At 47.9% G+C, this 20,379-nt stretch overlaps 1 protein-coding gene across 4 annotated transcripts in view; it reads right to left on the minus strand.

Annotated features, from left to right (window-relative positions):
• LOC120931576 (golgin subfamily B member 1-like) overlaps positions 1 to 605 on the minus strand; it is a 64,255-nt gene extending 63,650 nt beyond the window's left edge. Inside the window, exon 1 of one of the 4 annotated variants that reach the window (XM_040343158.1) lies at positions 486 to 605. The gene's annotated coding sequence lies outside the window, so the exon portion shown is untranslated. Of the gene's footprint in view, positions 1 to 470 lie in introns of all 4 variants that reach the window. The other 3 variants (XM_040343156.1, XM_040343154.1, XM_040343155.1) reach the window with 3 other exon arrangements.
• Between the last annotated feature and the right edge of the window lie 19,774 nt (positions 606 to 20,379).

Here is a 20,379-nt window from a genome sequence, read left to right on the forward strand (position 1 = left end):
ATTATAGCGCTGTGATGTCAGTGATGGAGGATCTGTATACATTATAGTGCTGTGATGTCAGTGATGGAGGTTCTGCATACATTATAGTGCTGTGATGTCAGTCATGGAGGTTCTGTATACATTATAGTTCTGTGATGTCAGTGATGGGGGTTCTGTATACATTATAGCGCTGTGATGTCAGTGATGGGGGTTCTGTATACATTATAGATGGTGTGATGTCAGTGATGGGAGTTCTGTATACATTATAGTTCTGTGATGTCAGTGATGGGGGTTCTGTATACATTATAGTGCTGTGATGTCAGTGATGGAGGTTCTGTATACATTATAGCCCTGTAATGTCAGTCATGGGGGTTCTGTATACATTCTAGTGCTGTGACCAGAGGACACGTTCTTTACATACAGGGGACTCATCATTAAACACACCACGCTGCCCACTGTATGCAGCACTCCTCTCTCCGGCACAGCATTACCTTCCCCCGGCTCACCGTGCACGGCCCTCCGCCTTTCCTCTCACACGGCTCTCCGTAGACTCTGATTTCCTCCCGTGCCTCTCGGTGGCAGGCGACTCCTCCTCCGGCCACATCAGCAACACAGCACTTCCGGATTACAGCGCCAACACGCCCCCTGGAAATTTTCCACCAATAGCGCCGCCATCTTCAGGTCTGTCCCGCCCCCTGGGTGACCTCCGGCATCAAATCAGAGGACAGGAAATTAAAGCCACGCCTCGGGATGTAAAGAGAGCCAATCTGGAAATAGGGGACATAACAGGCGACCAATCAGTGCAAGCAAAACGTGGTAACGCACCAATAACAAAGAGACAGAGTGCCCTAGCAAGGTGATACAAGGCAGGAGCTATGCCAATGAGAAGAGTAGGGATAGAGAGGGGCTCTATGAGGTCTGTGACCAGAAGGTGTGCTATAAAGACTGGTACCGGAGAGAATGACTTCTTACAGCAGCAATCATTGCAGACCCAAACTAATCAGATGTGTGGAAGATGCCTTGGTGAATAGGCTGTGTGGCGTTACATCCACTTGTAGGTTATAATTGAGTGACATTTCATTTGCTATCATGAACAATGGATACTTTTATAAAACATGTTTCCCTATCTTTTTTATTTATTGTTGCAGCTCAGTGATGCTGATTTCCTGCAGCCACTTCCTGTCTGTCTGAACTTTAATGGCACCTTTGGGATGAATTAGAGTGCAGACTGCGGACCAGACCTTCTCGTCCACATCGGTGCCTGACCTCACAAATGTGCTTCTGGAAGAATGGCCAAACATTCCCATAAACACTCTCCTAAACCTTGTGGACAGTCTTCTAAGAAGAGTTGGAGCCATTATAGCTGCAAAAGGTGTGTCAATTCAATATTGAACAGATTTGCCGCCATTACGCCCGCAATTTTAAAGCGCCGAGGTGTAAATGGCAAATTGCAGAATGCACATTTGAGATGCCATTCATTTGAATGGCACCTAAAATCGCGGCAAGGTCATCACGCGATAAATCAGGCTGCGATTGCGCAACCCATGTTGCGTATAGCTTGTTTCCCAAAAAAAGTTTAGGAGCTACTTTTGGGCGACATGCTTCACGCAATGCGGGTTGCCACGATTGCAGCACGATTTGCTGCGCGAAAATTGCGGCAGAACCGCATCCGCTATTTTAAATGCCATTCAAATGAATGGCATCTCAAATGTTCCTACTGCGATTTTTCATTCACATCTCGACGCTTTGAAATCGTAGGCAGAATTGAGGCAAGTCTGCCCGCAATTCAAAATGCGGGGTGTGAATGCAGTCTTAGGGGTCTATTTATAAAACATTTGTTGTACGAATGTCAGAAACATTTGTGCACGTTGGATGAAATGTAGAAATTATTTTTTTTCGTTTCATTCGTTTTTTTTGCTTTTTTCGGAAAATTCGAAAAATTCGTTTTTTTTTTTGTTTTTGTTTCATTCGTTTTTTTGCTTTTTCGGAAATTCGAAAATTCGGAATTTAGAATTTCTGAAAAAGCAAAACACGAAAATGAATTTCCTGAATTTTCAAAAAAAGCAAAAAAAAAACGAATGAAACGAAAAAAAAGAATTTTCGGAAATTCAAAAAAATTTGGAATTCTGAAACTCATTTTCGAATTTTAGATTTTCGAATTTTGCAATTTAGAATTTTCAAATCTCTAATTTTCGAAATTTCACATTTTTTAGTTTTCGAAAATTCGGAATTTCGAAAATTCGGAATTTCGAAAACTTCGGAATTTCGAAAATTCGGAAATTCGAGATTCTAAAATTTGAAATTGCAAAATTCGGAAATTCCGAATTTCGAAAATCTGAATTTCCGAAAATCCGCAAATTCAGAAATACGATAATTCGGAAATCCGAAATTTAGGAAATTCGGAAATTTAAAAATTCGGAAATCGAAAAATTCGGAAAATCGAAATTTCGGAAATTTAAAAATTCGGAAATACGAATGTCCTCTTGTTAGGGCCGGTTCACACCAGAATGTGATGCCAGAAAGGCATGTTCCATGTGCGTTTCCTGCATAGTGTTCAAAATGCACTGTCTGTGATCTACTGCTGGTGATAATATGTTGTTAACCCCAAAATAGAGCCCAAATGCAGTGCACACTTAAAAAAGAGAGTGCAGTGTTTAGGAGTGTGTTATGCTCAGAATGCAGGGATAAGGAGTATGTTACGCTCAGAATGCAGGGATCAGGAGTGCGTTATGCTCAGAATGCAGGGATCAGGAGTGTGTTGTGCTCAGAATGCAGGGATCAGGAGTGCGTTATGCTCAGAATGCAGCTATCAGGAGTGTGTTATGCTCAGAATGCAGGGATCAGGAGTGCTTTATGCTCAGAATGCAGGGATCAGGAGTGCGTTATGCTCAGAATGCAGGGATCAGGAGTGCGTTATGCTCAGAATGCAGGGATCAGGAGTGCGTTATGCTCAGAATGCAGGGATCAGGAGTGCGTTACACTCAGAATGCAGGGATCAGGAGTGCGTTACACTCAGAATGCAGGGATCAGGAGTTCGTTACACTCAGAATGCAGGGATCAGGGGTGCGTTATGTTTAGAATGCAGGGATCAGGAGTGCGTTATGCTCAGAATTCAGGGATCAGGAGTGCTTTATGCTCAGAATGCAGGGATCAGGAGTGCGTTACACTCAGAATGCAGAGATCAGGAGTTCGTTACACTCAGAATGCAGGGATCAGAGGTGCGTTATGTTTAGAATATAGGGATAAGGAGTGCGTTACACTCAGAATGCAGGGATCAGGAGTTCGTTACACTCAGAATTCAGGGATCAGGGGTGCGTTATGCTCAGAATGCAGGGATCAGGAGTGCTTTATGCTCAGAATGCAGGGATCAGGAGTGCGTTATGCTCAGAATGCAGGGATCAGGAGTGCGTTACACTCAGAATGCAGGGATCAGGAGTGCGTTACACTCAGAATGCAGGGATCAGGAGTGCGTTACACTCAGAATGCAGGGATCAGGAGTTCGTTACACTCAGAATGCAGGGATCAGGGGTGCGTTATGTTTAGAATGCAGGGATCAGGAGTGCGTTATGCTCAGAATTCAGGGATCAGGAGTGCTTTATGCTCAGAATGCAGGGATCAGGAGTGCGTTACACTCAGAATGCAGGGATCAGGAGTTCGTTACACTCAGAATGCAGGGATCAGGGGTGCGTTATGTTTAGAATATAGGGATAAGGAGTGCGTTACACTCAGAATGCAGGGATCAGGAGTGCGTTACACTCAGAATGCAGGGATCAGGAGTGCGTTACACTCAGAATGCAGGGATCAGGAGTGCGTTACACTCAGAATGCAGGGATCAGGAGTTCGTTACACTCAGAATGCAGGGATCAGGGGTGCGTTATGTTTAGAATGCAGGGATCAGGAGTGCGTTATGCTCAGAATTCAGGGATCAGGAGTGCTTTATGCTCAGAATGCAGGGATCAGGAGTGCGTTACACTCAGAATGCAGGGATCAGGAGTTCGTTACACTCAGAATGCAGGGATCAGGGGTGCGTTATGTTTAGAATATAGGGATAAGGAGTGCGTTACACTCAGAATGCAGGGATCAGGAGTTCGTTACACTCAGAATTCAGGGATCAGGGGTGCGTTATGCTCAGAATTCAGGGATCAGGAGTGCGCTATGCTCAGAATGCAGGAAACAGGAGTGCGTTACACTCAGAATGCAGGGATCAGGAGTGCGTTATGCTCAAAATGCTGGGATCAGGAGTGCGTTACACTCAGAATGCAGGGATCAGGAGTGCGTTACACTCAGGATGCAGGGATCAGGAGTGCGTTACACTCAGAATGCAGGGATCAGGAGTGCGTTACACTCAGAATGCAGGGATCAGGAGTGCGTTACACTCAGGATGCAGGGATCAGGAGTGCGTTACACTCAGAATGCAGGGATCAGGAGTGCGTTACACTCAGAATGCAGGGATCAGGAGTGCGTTACACTCAGAATGCTGGGATCAGGAGTGCGTTATGCTCAGAATGCAGGGAATAGGAGTGCATTTCGCTCAGAATGCAGGGATCAGGAGTGCGTTACGCTCAGAGTGCAATGATAGGGGGGGTTGATGTGAAGGGTGGTAGAGGACACTGCTGTGGGGGTGGCCCTTCTCATAGCAGTGTCCACTGCCCCTTCACATCAGCCTCCCCCCCCACACACAAACACTAGTGTCCTCTCCCCCCCCCTTCCCTCCCATAGCATCCTACCTGTGTACACAGGAGATCGAGAAGCAGCACTGTTCTGTACAGGGGACAGGAGCTGCCAGAGTGACTTTTAATATTAACAAGCTGGTTATTGGTTGCTTAGGACCTAGTAACCAATCACCTGTGGGTTAACTTGAAAAGTTAACTTGGGGAGCTCCTCCCCCGTCCCTCCATCCTGGGCTGTGCTGCCTCTCGCTCTCCGCTGTTCACAGCGCCAGAGGAGGCTGAGGGGGAGTGACAGAGAATAACTAAAGGCACTGATGGGCGGGGCGTGGCCTGGAGCAGCATGTGAGCGGACGTCTTTCCTAGCAGCTCCGAGATCCCTCTGAACAATCCTGCGCCATCCTGTGATCCTGCCCTTCTAAACCGGCTATAAACTTTGCTATTCCCTTGGGGAAGCCCCTGGGATACTTCTGGGAGGAATCTGGTGGATGGGAAGGCGAAAGAAACAGCCCGCGGTCAGGATGAATGTCACCACGCGTTCCGGCCATGATGGCCGCCGCAGCGTCGCGCCACTCTCCTCCTTGGCATCTACGCCGGAGCTCTTTGCTGAGGACCCTGAGACATCTCCCCCACCTTCTCCTGGGACCTCCACTACACCAGCGCTGCCTGCTCCTGGGTCGCCCAGCGAGGACGGTCTGGAGGAAGGCCCGGAACCGGAGCCCACGCTGCTGGCGGTCCTCAAACTAATGAAGGTAAACCATTCTGATACTATGGGGAAGATGGAGGAGCTTAAGCTGGACATTACTATAATGCGCCAGGACATGCACAAAATGCGGGACCGGGTCACGGAGACGGAACGCCGCATCAGTGATCTGGAGGACACTGTAGGCCCAATCCATCCTACTGTGAAGGCCCAGGGCACAAAAATTCGATCACTGGAAGATAAAATGGACGATTTGGAGAACCGCTTGCGCAGGAATAACCTGCGCCTGGTGGGCCTTCCTGAACGGGTCGAGGGATCTGACCCGGTGGCTTTCCTGGAGAGCTGGTTCGTCCAGGAGTTTGGAGGGGACTGCCTATCCCCCTGCTTTGTCCTGGAGCGGGCCCATAGGGTGCCTGGCAGGCCGCTGCCTGCTGGAGGCCCCCCTCGCACTATGATAATGCGTCTCCTTAACTACAGGGACCGGGACTCTATCCTGCGTGCTGCCCGAATTAAGGGGAGTCTGAAGATTAACAACGCCTCTGTGTCCCTCTTCCCTGACTACTCCCCTGCTGTCCGCGCCTCGAGAGCTAAGTACCAGCATGTCAAGCAGAAACTGAGGGAGAAGACCATCCAGTATTCTATGCTGTTTCCTGCGACGCTGAGGGTGGTGCATCAGGGCCAGGTGCATTTTTTCCAAACCCCTGCTAATGCTTTGTCCTGGTTTGAATCCCTGCACCAGCCTGGCCGTGGATCTGACAGGGCGTCCGATGCTTGATTCTTCTATTTTGTTCAATTTTGTTTTTCATTTATTCCTGCATCCGGGTTCTTTTTCAGTTGAAGTGCTTCTGGGGCAGGAGGTTCTAGCTAATTGCTGTGGCAAGAGGACATAGGTCTCTATAGGAAGAATGTGCTGCTATAATTTTGCCAATAACTATTTTTTCTTCTTCACTTCATTTCCATTAGTTTAATGGACGTTGACTGTTCCAATTTTGCCTGCTGGCTTGCTAGCGGTGGGCCATGTACCTAGCAAATACATGTAGTTCAGGGTCAAAGCCAGCCCCTCGTTTTTGGGGTCTGGCAGGGGTTAAAGGTACTGGGCTGTTGCCTAGACTGTGTGTGTTTTGGGGTCTGATTGTTTGGTTGTATGCGGTGATGAGTGTGGTGTGCCTGTGTGTGTGTCTGTGTGTGTGTGTTTGTGGCCCTCTCTCTGCCCCCACTTATGCCCAGTCTGAGATGCTGCTAAATGACTTGCTCTGTGTTTCAGTATGTTTAAAGCTTTAACATGTCTGTGGTAAAGTGTATCTCCTGGAATGTCAGGGGGTTAAACTCCAAATTTAAGAGAGCTTTATTATTTAACTTCCTCAAAGTACACAATCCCCATTTATTATGTCTGCAGGAAACGCATCTTTTGGGGTCAAAGGTGATGGCACTAAAGAAGTGTTGGGTTATGTATGGTTACCATTCCACCTATTCTAGCTATGCAAGGGGGGTGTCCGTGTTGGTGCGGAAAGGTCTCCCTTTTTCTTGTGAGCGGGTGGTGTTGGACCCTAAGGGTCGGTATGTGTTTCTCCAATGCACGGTGCACGCCACACCACTGTTGTTGTTGGTGGTATATGCCCCCCCCCTGTCACGGCGGACATTTTCACGGATTTAAGTGTGCAATTTGCCACTTTCCCTGTGATGGCCGCCCTTATAGTGGGGGACTTCAACTCAGTGCTCGACCCTGCTTTGGACCGATTGAAGCCCATCCAGTATGAATCTAGGTTGTTTAGTCAGTGGTGTACCTCCTTTGGCTATATAGATCTCTGGAGGATTAGCCATTCTGGGACTCGGGACTATACATGCCAGTCAAGGACGTACCGTACTCTTTCCAGGTTGGACTATGCTTTGGGGACTCCAGATTTGGTCCCCTTTATACAGTCGGTTTCCCACATACCTCAGACACTATCTGATCATTCTGCCCTGGCGGTGGACATGGTGGTAGGACACAGGCCCTCCTTTCGGGTGTGGCGGCTCAGTCCTTTCTGGGTCTCCACTCCTGAATTTCAGGAGCCGGTCCAGCAGGCTATGTCCCACTATTGGGGGGACAATGCTGGCTCGGCCTCATTTGGCCCCACTTGGGATGCCTTTAAGGCGTCAGTGCGGGGCTCGTATATTTCTAATATAGCTCAGCACAGGAGATCCTCCCGGGCTGCCCTTTTGGCCTTGGAATCCTCCCTGGAGAACGCCAGGGCCCGATACTCTGCGCTCCCCACCCCGGACTCTCACGGGGCCCTGGTGGGGGCGCACAGGGCCTTGGACCTTCACAGGGTGGATGCAACGCGGAAACAGCAGTTGTCTCTGTCAGCCAGGTTGCTTGAACATAGTGGAAAGAATGGTAAGATGTTGGCATTTCTGTCACGCACGGAGTATGTGGATCGGACGATACCCCACATTCGGCTGCTGGACGGCTCTGTCACGTCGGACCCCTTAGCCATAAATCATGCTTTTAGAACCTTTTATGAGAACCTATACACTGCCCCACCCCCCCCGGACGAGGTGGAGACAATGGGATTCCTTGAATCCCTTCAGTTTCCAGTCCTGGAAGAATCGCATACTACACTCCTAGACAAACCCCTTACGGTAGAAGAGGTCACTGAGGCTGTTTATTCACTTCCTCCCAATAAGGCCCCTGGGTTAGATGGCTTGCCCGCCGAATGGTACAAAAACTATGCGGAAGAGCTGGCACAGAGGTTACACTCCTTGTTTGGGCGGGCTCTGCAGGAGGGTGAGCTTCCCTCCTCCATGAGGGAGGCCCTTATTGTGGTGCTCCCTAAGCCCGACAGGGATAAGTTGTTGTGCGGGTCGTACCGCCCCATATCTCTATTAAATAGTGACGTAAAAGTGCTCGCCAAAATTCTGGCCCTAAGACTACAGAAGGTTATTCTGCACCTCATTCATAGGGACCAGGCGGGGTTCATGCCCGGAAGGAGTACGTACGACAACATCCGGCGACTATACTTGCACATCCATGGGGCGGAGGCCTTCAAACGGGGTGGCCTGGTGCTGTCTCTGGATGTGTTAAAAGCCTTTGACACAGTCAATTGGTCATTTTTATGGGAGGTCATGCATCGCATGGGCTTCAGCACTCAATTTATAAAGTGGGTCCGCTTGCTTTATACCAACCCTAGGGCCAGGGTTAGCACTAATAAAGATGTTTCTGATGTTTTTGCTTTGCAGAGGGGTACCAGGCAGGGCTGCCCGCTCTCGCCGCTCCTGTTCGCGTTGGCCATTGAGCCCTTGGCTCTGGCGGTGCGACAGACGGCGGAGGTGGGTGGCATCTGTTTTGGTTCTCTTTCTGAAAAGATTTCTTTATATGCAGATGACGCCCTAATTTACCTGGATGGCACTGAGCGGTCCTTTGTCTCTCTGATGGGAGTGGTGGAGGAGTTCGGGAGGGTCTCTGGGTTGAGGGTGGGCTGGGAAAAGTCGGTGGCATTCCCTATAGGTCCTGCACTTGATTATTCATACCTCTCTAGGTCTAAATTGTCCATTCATCCTACTTTCAAGTATTTGGGGATATATATTAATGCAGACCTGTCTTCTTTTGAAGCTCTCAATATTGCCCCTATTGTGACACATATGGAGACCAGGCTTAAAACCTGGGCTTCTCTACCGCTAAATCTCATAGGCCGTGTAAATATTTTTAAGATGATCTACCTACCCAAATTTTTATACGTATTCCGGGCATCCCCAATTTTTTTGTTAAAAAAGCTTTTTAAGAAAATTAATTCGATTCTGTTTGGCTTTCTTTGGCAGGGGTCGAGCCCACGTATTGCTAGGGCCTCTCTCCAGGCTGCGAAGTTGGATGGGGGTCTGGCATGCCCTAACTTGAGACAGTACTTTATAGCGTCTCAGCTTACGTATGTCTATGATTGGTTTTTGGAGGCCTCCCCGTCCTGTTCCACCGCTCTACTGACCGCTCAGATGGGCTCCAGGGACATGTTGGTTGATGACCTACTCAGGTCAAAGGCCGGTAAATGCTCTCGTAACTCCCCGATAGAGGTTAGCTGGTCGGCTTGGCAAGAGGGTAACGGGGTGCTTACAAATTTGGACGGGGTGTCCCCCAGGGCCCCCCTGTGGCAAAATGCTAATTTCCCTGAGCTCCTGGGTCATCCGGACTCGGGGTGGTGGACACGGATGGGTGTCACGCGTGTATCCCACATTTTTGTTCATGGCCAGTTTATTTCTTTTGAGGAACTAAGGGCACGTAATGTTCTACTACAGCAGAGCTGTCTGTTCAGATATATGTCTCTCCGCCACGCGGTGCGGACTCAATTTGGGGGTCTGACCCAGGAGCTCACGGAATCGCCTCTAGAGGCGCTCATGTCATACTCAGATATCGAGAAACTGGTTACAACGTTTTACACTCGCCTCCAGGCGGCGGGGGTTAAACCCTTTCAGATCGCTAGACGAAAGTGGGAGGTGGACATTCCGGGGCTGTCTGAGGAGGGGTGGGAGGAGGCCTCGGAGGTGTGCTTCCTTGATCTTGTGGGGTTGAGTGATCAGTATGTACAATTCAAATTTATCCATCAGCTTCACTATACTCCTGCCAGATTGGCCCGCATGGGTCTGATGTCTAGTGCTTCCTGTCCCAGGTGTGACTCCACTGAGGCTGATTACTTACACATGTTTTGGTCATGCCCTGCTGTTGTACCGTACTGGAGGGACTTGTTCTCTTTTTTTAAGGACAATCTACATGTATCGGTTTCTCTTACTCCGGAGACTGGATTGCTGGGGGTGCTTAATGACTCTGTACCTACAACTCATGCTCGAATTCTGATACGAATTGTTTTGTTCTATGCCAGGAAGTTGATATTGTTGCATTGGAAGAGCACTTCTGCACCGGATATCCAAATGTTATACCGTATGGTTAATAAAGTTTTACCCATGTTTAAGTGTGTATATAAGGGCAGGGCTTGTCACAAAAAGTTCAGCAAGATCTGGCAACCCTGGCTGGATATAGCGGACTCCTTCTGGAAGGACACCCCGCTATCCCAGCCATAAATGGCTGCGGGTGGGGGGGCCATGGGTGGCTCTGGTGGTCGCAGGGGGGTGAGAGAGGGGCAGTGTGTGGTTTGGATGTGGGGGGAGGGGGGGGGGGGGGGGGAGGGATGTCTGTATGGGGTGAGGTTGTGAGTGGGTGTGTGTGGATGTGTGTGATTGGTGGGGTACGCTCGGTTGGGGTTCTAACCGTTATTTTCACTGTTTGTTGTTTTCTTATGACCGAGGGCCAAATTTGGCCCTATTAGGGTGCCCCGTAGAGTATTGTCCCTCCGTTGAGGGGATGGGGTGTTTAATCTCAGGGAGGGGTAAAGGTTTATTGTGTAGGACTGTTTGACCTGTGTGTCATTCTATGGCGATACTGTAACAACAATTGTGCATTACTATTTGTTGATTGTGCCTACAGAAAATCAATAAAACATTTTCAAAAAAAAAAAAAAAAGGCACTGATGGGCACTGGTAGGTGACACTGATGGGCAGCACTGGTGATGAGACACTGATTGGTGACATTGATAGGCAAGTCTGCAATGGAAGAACTCAAGGAATGCAGGAGAAAATGTAAACTGCTATTGTTAGGCTCTAGGTGGTGCTAAGTAGCTGTAGACAAATGGTAAGAGATTCTTGTTCATGTTTTATTGAAATATGTAAATTGCAGTTCAAAATCATATCTTAAATAAGCTTGGTACAAACAGTAGGCAGTCAACAAATAACATATCATATAAAACTTCAAGCATATTATAACCTTTAATATACAAGACAGTGCAGCGCTATTTCCAGACCTTATATTATAGAGGGTCATGAACACCTTCCCTTGCGGGTAATGTTAAAGATGATTCTGGCTTCTAATGAGGCTTTCCAGAGTCAGGTATTGACATATACCGGACCGTTTTCATCGGACATGTCTGGTCATGTGTACAAGGCCTGACAGGAGGTACACATGGGCACAGATGAGCTGGCGGCAGCTCTCCCTGATCGGGACCGATGTCCCTCTGACAGCCGCCGATGATCGCCTATTTTTTTTCTCCTCACGCTATCAGTGTGAGGAGAAAAAATTGACGATTATCAGGTCTGTTTACATCACATGATCAGCTGTCATTGGCTGACAGCTGATCAAAGAGCGAGCCGTGCGCTCTGCAGGGGACGCAAAGGCCGCTCGAGTACATGAGGACGTTTATTGATGGCCTCCCGGCAAAGTAGGTCCGCGCTGTAGCCGTCATTTGGCTATAGCGCAGATGTGAAGAGGTTAAAGGTTATAATATAATATAGAAAACAAATCAGCGCAATAAAAATAACCCTAATAAAGCAGCTGAACACCAAGGGTCAATGATTCAAAATCCCTGAAACAAAAAACATATACCAGCAAGATCACAATTTACTCCGATATGATGTGGATCATGAAAGCATAAAGAAGAAACATAGAGCTCTCTGCCAGACAGAAACTCCACCAGTGCCCAGTAAACAGCGTAGGTGAAAACAATAATGTGTACGATGGCTGCGGGTGACGTCACGACCTTCCAATCTGTACGTTATGTCCCTATGGGCAGGACTTCATCAGCAGATATGGGAAAGACGTTGCGCACTCGCATTTAAATAAGAACTTGTATTTAAATGTGGGTGCGCAACGTCTTTCCCATATCTGCTGATGAAGTCCCGCCCATAGGAATGTAACGTACGGATGGGAAGGTTGTCATGTCACCCGCAGCCATCGTACACATTATTGTTTTCACCTACGCTGTTTACTGCACTGGTGGAGTGCCCTGTTTTGTACACACGACCAGACATGTCCGATGAAAACGGTCCGCGGACCGTTTTCATCGGACATGTCTGCTGGGAGGTTTTGGTCTGATGTGTGTACACACCATCAGACCAAATTCCCCCGCGGACAGAAAACGCGGTGACATGATGCGACGACGATGACGCGGCGACGTGCGCGAACCAGGAAGTTCAATGCTTCCACGCATGCGACGAATCACTTCGACGCATGCGGGGATTTCGGTCCGATGGTTAGGTGTACTAATCATCGGACATGTCCGACGGACAGGTTTCCACCGGACAAGTTTCTTAGCATGCTAAGAAACTTTTGTCCGCTGGAAACCTGTCCGCTAGGCCGGAAAACTGTCCGCTAGGCCCTACACACGGTCGGACATGTCCGCGGAAACTGGTCCGCGGACCAGTTTCAGCGGACATGTTCGGTCGTGTGTACAAGGCCTCAGTGCACAACAGTGCCACCTATCAGTGCCACCTATCAATGTCACCAATCAGTGCCTCATCACCAGTGCTGCCCATCAGGGTTTTTCGCCTTCCTCTGGACCAATCAGGGAGAGAAGACTCAATGAGTGACGGCTCACTTGGACAGTCTTCCACCCATCACGTCCGGCGTCTCGCGGCTCTTCCCGCATCCGCGCCAGACCAGGCCTCATTCGCGGCCGCCGCAATTAGGAAAGACTGACGACAATGTGACTGGCGACAATGGCTAATCTGCGATACTCTGCGGACTCTATTCGGGGTCTGAAACAATTCGCAACAGCATTACCAGCCGTCACCAAAAAGGCCTTAAAAATAGAGCAACTTTTGAGATTCGATCGACGATCGACCATCAAAAATTTTAACTATTTAACCCAGCTCGAGCACATATCATGTGCTTTGATTAACACAAGATCGGCAGTAAAACACCGATTAGAAATCCACGATTTCTTACTACAAAACGATCTAGACTGCCTCTTTATTACAGAAAGCTGGCTCTCAGACGACTGCAACACCATTCTCGGAGAATTGGTGCCAGAAAACTATCGCATTATAACGGAAAACAGAATAGGGCAAAGAGGAGGAGGCCTGGCGGTGATCCACAAGAATCGCATTACAATCACTAAGCCAGCCCTTCAAAATCCTCTTCCATTCATGGAAACCCTTACTCTTCAACTTCAAACTTCCCCCCAGGAGACTGTTCACATTCTCCTCTGCTATAGGCCACCTGGGCCAAAATCGCAGTTTTTGCCATCATTAACGGAGTTTATATCCACTTATACCCTTAACAGCAAACACCTTTTGCTGCTCGGGGACTTTAATCTGTGGGCCAACTCCGCACAGGATCCCATTGCGGACGCCTGCATTGATCACCTGGAGGGATTAGGGCTACAGCAACTTATATGCGGGCCAACACATGCTTCAGGTCACACACTCGACCTAATTTTCAGACAAAATCTGAAAATAAGCATTTTAGAAAATGAACCATTGCCATAGACAGACCACCATGCAATTAATTTCATAATCTCCAAAATTCCCCCAGTGATAAAAGCACCCAAGCCGGTGACAATACACTGGGCTAGATCTCAGAAGAAGCTCCATTCGGAACTCTTCAAATCTACCTTGGGAAACAGAATCAAAACAATCCATCCACATCAAACAGCCGCAGATACACTGGATGCCATAAACGCAGCCCTGCTACAGTCAGCCGATTTAGTAGCACCGAAACGCAAAGCCTGCATCCGAAAAAGAAAGTCCGGCTGGTTCAACAACCAGCTGTCGCTTCTGAAGCAAGAGCGCAGAAGGGCGGAAGCCGCCTGGAAAAGAAGTCCTGCAGAGGATAACCTCATCATCTACAAGGCAATAACAACACGATATCATAAAGAAATCTTCAAAGCCAAGAAACATCATTTTTCTATGGCGATTAACAGCGCCCTAAACCGCCCCCGCGAACTATTCAAGATGGTCACCCAGACCATGAATCCAGGATGTCTTGAAGTCCCCAACTCAGACACCCAAGAGTTCTGCAATGAACTATCGGATTTCTTCATCAACAAAATTGAAAGAATCCGGGAAAGCATCATGCAAAACAATACCCCCCTCAACCCCACCGTCAATCAACCACAAAACACCCACAGAAACGCTCTACAATCAACAAAGTTCACTCTGGAACCGATCTCCATCGATACCACAAAAAATATCATTGGTGCTTTGAGGAACAGCACATCGCCCAATGATATCATCCCCACCAAACTGCTGAAGGAATGTGCCGACATCCTGGCACCACCCATCACACAGCTTATAAACCAGTCATTTAAGGAAGGCACAGTGCCATCCCTGTTGAAAGAGGGCACAATCCTGCCCATCTTGAAAAAACCTAACCTGGATCCCAAGGACCCAACTCACCGCCGTCCCATAACAGGCCTAAATGTTCTCTCCAAGATAATGGAGAAAGTAGTGGTACAACAGCTGCAACAGCATCTAGATACCCACAATCTACTGGATCCATTACAATCAGGCTTCCGTCCCGGACACGGGACAGAAACGGCCTTACTCAAAATATGGGACGATGCCCTCGAGGCCGCAGACGAAGGAGAATCTTGTCTCCTGGTTCTGCTGGACCTAAGCGCAGCCTTTGACACAGTAGACCACAAACTGTTACTGATGCGACTAGCCGAGGTAGCAGAAGTCTCAGAAGGTGATTTACCATGGTTTTCTTCCTTTCTTGAAAACCGATCACAAACAGTTAAATTGGGTTGTTTCACGTCGGAAAAGCGCACGGTGTCATGTGGAGTCCCCCAAGGATCCCCCCTGTCACCGGTGCTTTTCAACATCTATCTTCGCCCTCTCTTTGATATTATCAGTAGCCAAGAACTACTCTATCACTCTTATGCAGACGATACGCAACTGTATTTTCGCATCTGCAACAAAAAGGATCATCATCCCAGTTTAGAGAAATGTCTCTCTTTGATAGAAAACTGGATGACTAAGAGTTATCTTAAACTCAACAGTTCAAAAACAGAACTCCTTATGTTTCACGCCAGCCGAAAGAGTCAACTGGCAACAACCTGGACACCCCCGCCCATTCTGGGCAAAATCATCACCCCTAGCTCCAAAGTCAAAAGTCTCGGGGTCATCTTCGACACCTTCATGACAATGGACGCACAAATAGGGTCAGTAGTCAGCGGAGCGCACCATCTGTTGCGCCTACTACGCAGACTTATTCCATTTATCCCCAAAGAAGACGTAGCAGTCGTGGTGGGAACAATCGTGAATTCCAGACTGGACTATGCTAACGCCCTGTACCTCGGACTCCCAAAGTACCAAATCTCCCGTCTGCAAGTCGTTCAGAATACGGCCGCCAGACTGGTGACTGGGAAAAAAAAAATGGGAATCAATCTCACCTTCGTTGAGAACCCTTCACTGGCTGCCAGTAAAAGACAGAATTGCATTTAAAGCACTCTGCTTGACACATAAGTGCATCCATGGGAAGGCTCCGCAATATCTTTGCGACAAGATAGAACCTCACAATTCGAATCGCGTTCTGCGATCCACCGACCAAAATCTGGTCAGGGTACCAAAAACCAAATACAAGTCCAAAGGAGAAAGAAGGTTTGCTTTTCAGGGTCCTAGACTATGGAACGCTTTACCAACCAGCATTCGGTTGGAGGAAAACCACCTGACTTTCAGAAGACGGATCAAAACTCTGCTCTTTTGATGTCATGAGACACGAACAACTAGCGCCCAGAAGCGATTCAGTTCGCATGCGCCGCGCTTTATAAGTTTTTCATTCATTCATTCATTCATTCATTCATTCATTCAGTGTCGCCTACCAGTGCCCATCAGTGTCACCTACCAGTGCCCATCAGTGCCACCTATCAGTGCCCCCTATCAGTAACACCTATCAGTGCCACCATTCAGGGCCCATCAGTGCTATATTATCTATTATCTAGGGGCTATTCCTCCTCAGCTAGCAGCCTCAGATACTTTGGATGCCATAAATGCAGCTCTGCTACAGTCAGCCGACTTAGCAGCACCAAAGCGCAAACTCCGCAGCCGGGCAAAAAAGTCCAGCTGGTTCAATAACCAGCTGTCGCTATTGAAGCAAGAGCGCAGAAGGGCGGAAGCCGCCTGGAAAAGAAGTCCTTCAGAAGACCGCCTCAACTTCTACAAAGCAGTAACAACACGATATCACAAGGAAATTTTCAAAGCCAAAAAACTGCACTTTTCTATGGTAATTAACAGCGCAAGGAATCGCCCACGCGAACTCTTCAGGATGGTCACCCAGACCATGAATCCGGGATGTCTTGAAGTTCCCACTTCAGACACCCAAGAGTTCTGCAATGAACTATCGGATTTCTTCATCAACAAAATTGAAAAAATTCGGGTAAGTATTCGGCAAAACAATACTCCACTCAGCCCCCTCTTCAATCAATACACCGACGGAACGCCTCTACAATCAACTAAGTTCACTTTGGAACCCATCTCCATCGATACCACAAAAAAATTCATTGGTGCACTGCGCAACAGCACAGCACCCAATGACATCATTCCCACCAAGCTACTGAAGGAATGTGCCGACATCCTGGCGCCTCCGATCACGCAGCTTATAAATCAGTCATTTAAGGAAGGCATAGTGCCTTCCCTGCTGAAAGAGGGCACAATCCTGCCGATCTTGAAAAAACCTAATTTGGATCCTATGGACCCAACTCACCGCCGTCCCATAACAGGTCTAAATGCTCTGTCCAAGATAATGGAGAAAGTGGTGGTAAATCAGCTGCAACAGCATCTGGACACCCACAACCTACTCGATCCATTTCAATCCGGGTTCCGTCCCGGACACGGTACAGAAACGGCCTTACTGAAAATATGGGACGATGCGCTCGAGGCCGCAGACGAAGGAGAATCGTGTCTCCTGGTTCTGCTGGACCTAAGCGCAGCTTTTGACACAGTAGACCATAAATTGCTACTGAGACGACTAACAGAAGTCGCCGGAGTCTCAGAAGATGCCTTACCATGGTTCTCCTCTTTTCTCGGAAACCGATCACAAACAGTGAAACTGGGATCCTTCACCTCAGAAAAACGCACGGTGCCATGTGGGGTCCCCCAAGGATCCCCCCTATCACCGGTGCTGTTTAATATCTATCTTCGTCCTCTCTTTGATATTATCGGTAGCCAAGAACTACTCTATCACTCTTATGCAGACGACACGCAGTTGTATTTTCGCATCTGCCATAAAAAGGATCATCATCTCAGATTAGAGAAATGTCTCTCTTCAATAGAAAACTGGATGACTAAGGCCGGGTACACACGGACAAACATGTATGGTGAAAGCGGTCCGTCGGACCGTTTTCACCATACATGTCTGCCAGAGGGCTTCTGTACGATGGTTGTACACACCATCGTACAGAAGTCCGCGCGTAAACAATACGCGGGGCGTGTCCGCGGTGTCGCCGCGTCGATGACGCGGTGTCGCCGCGACAATGACGCGGCGACGTGGGCGGCCCGCCTTTAAAATGCTTCCACGCATGCGTCGAAGTCATTCGACGCATGCGAGGGACGGCGGGCGCCTGGACATGTACGGTAGGTCTGTACTGACGACCGTACATGTCCGAGCGGGCTGAATTCCAGCGGGCTGTTTTAAAACAAGTCCAGGAATATTTGTCTGCTGGGAAAAGGCCCGGCGGGCAAATGTTTGCTGGAATTCGGCCCGCTCGCGCCCACACACGACCAAACATGTCTGCTGAAACTGGCCTGCGGGCCAGTTTCAGCAGACATGTTTGCTCGTGAGTATGGGGCCTAAGAGTTATCTCAAACTCAATAGCGCTAAAACTGAACTCTTTATCTTCGATGCCAGTTGGAAGAAACAACCGACAACAAACTGGACACCATCTCCCATCCTGGGACAAATCATCTCCCCTAGCTCCAAAGTCAAAAGTCTGGGAGTCACGTTTGACACCTTCATGACAATGGACGCACAAATAGGGTCAGTAGTCAGCGGGGCGCACCATTTGATGCGCCTACTACGCAGACTGATTCCATTTATCCCCAAAGAAGACGTAGCAGTCGTGGTGGGAACAATCGTGAATTCCAGACTGGACTATGCAAATGCCCTTTATCTCGGGCTACCCAAGTACCAAATCGCTCGTCTTCAAGTCGTACAGAATACGGCCGCTAGACTGGTGACTGGGAAAAAATCTTGGGAATCAATCTCACCTTCATTGAGATCCCTTCACTGGTTGCCAGTGAAAGACAGAATTGCATTTAAAGCACTCTGCCTGACACATAAGTGCATCCATGGGAAGGCTCCTAGATATCTATGCGACAAGATCAAACCGCACAATTGCAACCGCATTCTGCGATCCACCGACCAAAATCTGGTCAAGGTTCCTAAAACCAAATACAAGTCCAAAGGAGAAAGAAGGTTTGCTTTCCAGGGCCCCAGGCTTTGGAATGCTTTACCAACCAGCATTCGGTTGGAGCAAAACCACCTGTCCTTCAGAAGGCAGATCAAAACCCTGCTTTTCTGATAGGCATGAGACACAAACAACAAGCGCCCAGAGGCGATTCAGTTCGCATGTGCCGCGCTATATAAATTTTTTCATTCATTCATTCATTCATCTATGCCTATCAGTGCCACCTTATCTTTGCCTATCAGTGCAGCCTATCAGTGCCCACCAGTGAGGCCTCATCAGCACATATCAATGAAGGAGAAAAATTACCTGTTTGCAAAATTTTATAACAACATTTTCCATCTTTTTTTGTTTGTTTAGCAAAAAATAAAAACCCCAGTGTTGATTAAATACCACCGAAAGAAAGCTCTATTTGTGTGAAAAAAATGATAACAATTTAATTTGGGTACAGTGTTGCATGACCACGCATTTGTCATTCAAAGTGCATCAGCGCTGAAAGCTGAAAATTGGTCTGGGCAGGAGGGGGGTTTAAGTGCCCAGAAAGCAAGTGGTTAAATATGCCTGACATAGGAGTCAAGTCTCAGTCAGAGAAGGTTGATATACTAAACAGTTCAGAACGGTATTATGAAGAAATATGCATTAAACTGGTCAAAAGGGACATTGTTGATAGATGCTACGGTGAAGGAGCTCAACCCATGGCGATGGGGGTACAGCGTGGCCTTTTCAATGTAAAGCACAGTAAATGGTACTCACAGAAAATGGCCCGTGGTTTTGCAATGGTAGGAGATTCATCTTTTATTGGTATTAATGCAAACATGTCACAAATCTGGGGAATTCAAACCAGGCATATGATGAAAAAATTCAAAAGCAAAGTCGGCCTCATGTTAGAATAAGCAGCAGGTCCAAAAGATGCAGATAGCTAATGTTTTATGTACCATTAGGACACTCAAAATTAGAAAAAGGCAATGGCCATATGGGTACAAAGCTACTTGTTTAAAGCAGAGCTCCACCCACAGGGGGAAGCTCTACTTATTTGCTCCCCCCCCCCCTCCGCTGCTACATTTGGCACCTTTCAGGGGGGCACATACCTAGTTTCAACAGGTACCCGCTCCCACTTCTGGAGAACTTCACAGCGGCCCCCCTCCTCCTTCCCCCACCGTCAGGTCATTCGCAAAGCGCAGTAGGGAGACGGCTTTACAAGGAATGGAGACGGTAGCACCCGAGAGCCGAATGAAAAATCGTCTGGCATGCCAATGTTGCGGGATCCCTGGACAGGTAAGTGTTCTAATATTAAAAGTTAGCTGCTGACTTTACATTTTTTGGTGGGGAGGGGCGCTGAGGCTCTGCTTTAAAATACTTCTCTAAAAAAATGGGACACTCTTTGGTTTATGCCTTTTATATAATTATGGGTCATAGCTTAATGCATCATTAACTCACTGCTGCCATTAGCATGGCCCCCAAACCTTATTTAGATCATATATCCTGGATCAGTTACAGACCTATTGTAAATATTCTTTAACCATTTCAGCCCCGGGGGATTTGGCTGCCAAATGACCGAGCACCTTTTGCGATTCAGCACTGCGTCAATTTAACTGACTCCCAAACAAAATTGACGTCCTTTTTTCCCAACAAATAGAGCTTTCTTTTGGTGGTATTTGATCACCTCTGCGGTTTTTATTTTTTGCACTATAAACAAAAAAAGAGCAACAAGTTTGGAAAAAAAAGCAATATTTTTTACTTTATGCTATAATAAATATCCCCCAAAAATATATAAAAACATGTTTTTCTCAGTTTAGGCCGATACGTATTCTTCAACATATTTTTGGTAAAG

Source organism: Rana temporaria, chromosome 3 (assembly GCF_905171775.1).
Source record: "Rana temporaria chromosome 3, aRanTem1.1, whole genome shotgun sequence".
In the NCBI taxonomy this organism is placed as follows: domain Eukaryota; kingdom Metazoa; phylum Chordata; class Amphibia; order Anura; family Ranidae; genus Rana; species Rana temporaria.